The sequence below is a fragment of the Carlito syrichta genome, unplaced genomic scaffold (genome assembly GCF_000164805.1).
Source record: "Carlito syrichta isolate Samal-C Ts95f unplaced genomic scaffold, Tarsius_syrichta-2.0.1 Scaffold215633, whole genome shotgun sequence".
Lineage (NCBI taxonomy): Eukaryota > Metazoa > Chordata > Mammalia > Primates > Tarsiidae > Carlito > Carlito syrichta.
The window spans coordinates 8,452-11,738 of record NW_007159729.1 but is presented as its reverse complement, the minus strand read 5'-3'; the positions used below and the strand labels follow the sequence as shown (position 1 = coordinate 11,738).

The 3,287-nt window shown below is 40.4% G+C and overlaps 1 pseudogene across 1 annotated transcript; it reads left to right on the top strand.

Annotated features, from left to right (window-relative positions):
* Positions 1–493: 493 nt before the first annotated feature.
* LOC103253262 lies at positions 494–2,605 on the top strand (annotated as a pseudogene). The gene has a single exon (XR_503854.2). The product of XR_503854.2 is annotated as a kinesin-like protein KIF2A pseudogene (transcript).
* The last annotated feature ends 682 nt before the right edge of the window (positions 2,606–3,287 follow it).

Here is a 3,287-nt window from a genome sequence, read left to right as displayed (position 1 = left end):
TCCTGTACACCACCAACAGACAAAGAACCAAATAAAAAGCAAAATCCCATTCACAGTACTCTCTCTCTCTCTCTCTCTCTCTCTCTCTCTCTCTCTCTCTCTCTCACACACACACACACACACACACACACACACACACGGAAATCCCTCGACATCTTCCTAACCAGAGAAGTGAAGGACCTTTACAATGAAAGCTACAAAACAGTGTTCAAAGAAATCAAAGAAGACACAAATGGCAAAGTATTCCATGCTCATGGATTGTTAAGATGTCCCTTCCACCAAAGGCAATCTACAGATTCCATGCACTACCCATTAAATTATCAACATCATTCTTCTCAGACCTGGTAACAACAATACAGAAATTCATAGGGAAATATGAAAAAACCATGAATAACCAAAACACTCTTTGGCAAAAAAAAGAAAAAGAAAAGAAAAAGAAAAACACACAGTGGAAGGTCTCACATTTCCAGACTTTAAACTTTATCAAGCCCCCTCCCTGCCTTTTCCGCCCTCCCATCCCCCTCCCTCAGCCCGCTGCCGCTGCTCCAGATAAGGTGATGGCAACGGCTAACTTCGGCAAGATCCAGATCGGGATTTACGTGGAGATCAAGCGGAGTGATGGCCGAATACACCAAGCAATGGTAACATCTTTAAACGAAGCTAATGAAAGTGTAACTGTTGAATGGATAGAAAATGGAGATACAAAGGGCAAAGAGATTGACCTGGAGAGCATCTTTTCACTTAACCCTGACCTTGTCCCTGATGAAGAACTTGAACCCAGTCCAGAAACACCTCCACCTCCCACGTCCTCAAAGTAAACAAAATTGTAAAGAATGGACGGACTGTGGCTTCTGTTAAGAATGACCCTCCACCAAGAGATAATAGAGTGGTTGGTTCTGCCTGTGCGCAGCCTAGTCAGCTTCCTGAACAGTCTTCCTCTGCACAACAGAATGCACGTAGAAGATCTAATTGTGTGAAAGAAGCAGAAAAATTGCAAGAAAAACGAGAAAAAAGGAGACCGCAACATCAAGAACTTAGAGAAAAAAGAGCCCAGGATGTTGATGCTACAAATCCAAATTATGAAATTATGTGCATGATCAGAGACTTTAGAGGAAGTTTGAACTATAGATCATTAACAACAGCAGATCCTATTGATGAACATAGGACATGTGTTTATGTAAGAAAACGACCACTCAATAAAAAAGAAACTCGAATGAAAGATCTTGATGTAATCACAATTCCTAGTAAAGATGTTGTGATGGTACATGAACCCAAACAAAAAGTAGATTTAACAAGGTACCTAGAAAACCAAACATTTCATTTTGATTATGCCTTTGATGACTCAGCTCCTAATGAAATGGTTTACAGGTTTACTGCTAGACCACTAGTGGAAACTATATTTGAAAGGGGAATGGCTACATGCTTTGCTTATGGGCAGACTGGAAGTGGAAAAACTCATACTACGGGTGATGACTTTTCAGGAAAGAACCAAGATTGCTCTAAAGGGATTTATGCATTAGCAGCTCGAGATGTCTTTTTACTGCTAAAGAAGCCAAACTATAAGAAACTAGAACTTCAAGTATATGCAACCTTTTTTGAAATTTATAGTGGAAAGGTGTTTGACTTGCTAAATAGGAAAACAAAATTAAGAGTTCTAGAAGATGGAAAACAGCAGGTTCAAGTGGTGGGATTACAGGAACGGGAGGTCAAATGTGTTGAGGATGTCCTGAAACTCAATGACCTAGGCAACAGTTGCAGAACATCCGGTCAAACATCAGCAAATGCACTTTCATCTCGGAGCCATGCAGTGTTTCAGATTATTCTTAGAAGGAAAGGAGAACTATATGGCAAATTTTCTCTCATCGATTTGGCTGGAAATGAAAGAGAAGCTGATACTTCTAGTATAGACAGGCAAACTAGGCTTGAAGGTACTGAAATTAATAAAAGCCTTTTAGCACTCAAGGAGTGCATCAGAGCCTTAGGTAGAAATAAACCTCATACTCCTTTCCGAGCAAGTAAACTCACTCAGGTGTTAAGAGATTCATTCATAGGTGAAAACTCTCGTACCTGCATGATTGCCACAATCTCTCCAGGAATGGCATCCTGTGAAAATACGCTTAATACATTAAGATATGCAAATAGGGTCAACGAATTGACTGTAGATCCAACTGCTGCTGGTGATGTTTGTCCAATAATGCACCAGCCCCCAAACCAGATTGAGACACAGTGGGGTGTGGGGAGTTCCCCTCAAAGAGATGATCTAAAACTTCTTTGTGAACAAAATGAAGAAGTTCCTTCACAATTGTTTACTTTCCATGAAGCTGTCTCACAAATGGTAGAAATGGAAGAACAAGTTGTAGAAGATCACAGGGCAGTGTTCCAGGAATCTATTCGATGGTTAGAAGATGAAAAGCCTCTCCTAGAGATGACTGAAGAAGTAGACTATGATGTAGATTCATATGCCACACAACTTGAAGCTATTCTTGAGCAAAAAATAGACATTTTAACTGAACTGCGGAATAAAGTGAAATCTTTTCGTGCAGCTCTACAAGAAGAGGAACAAGCCAGCAAGCAGATCAACCCGAAGAGACCCCGTGCCCTTTAAATCGGCCTTAGCTGCTAAAGGATCCCCAGGACCCTCGCTACTGTAACATAATGATGGTTCAGCTGTAAGGGCCGTTTGAAAGTTTGAAATTTTAAGTGTTTGTGGAAAATGTTTTGTCCTTTGCCTGAATGACATTTCAATTTTGTGAAACACTCCTTTGTCTACAAAATGCTTCTAGTCCAGGAGGCACAACCAATAATTGGGATTAGTGAAGCATTTTGTTTCATTTGCCCAAATAGTGATTTACTTTTGGAGATCCTTGTCAGTTTCATTTTCTATATGATGAAGTAAGATTGTGGACTGGATCCAGAGGTGGATAGTAGGGGGAAACCACAGCTTTTCCTTTTAACTCAGTTCCATTTTCGTAGCAAGACTGAGAAGTTTAAATCCTTTGTGAGCATGCATACCTCATCCGTGATTGTACATACCTTGCCCACTCCTAGAGACAGCTGTGCTCACCTCTTCCTGCTTTGTGCCTTGACTAAGGCTATTGACCCTGAATTTCTGAAGCACAGCCAAGATAAATTACATTCCTTATTTGTCATTGTAAATTACCTTTGTGTGTACATTTTTACCGTATTTGAGACATTTTTTTGTGTGTGATTAGTTAATTTTGCAGGATGTGCCATATCATTGAACGGAACTAAAGTCTGTGACAGTGGACATAGCTGCTGGACCATTC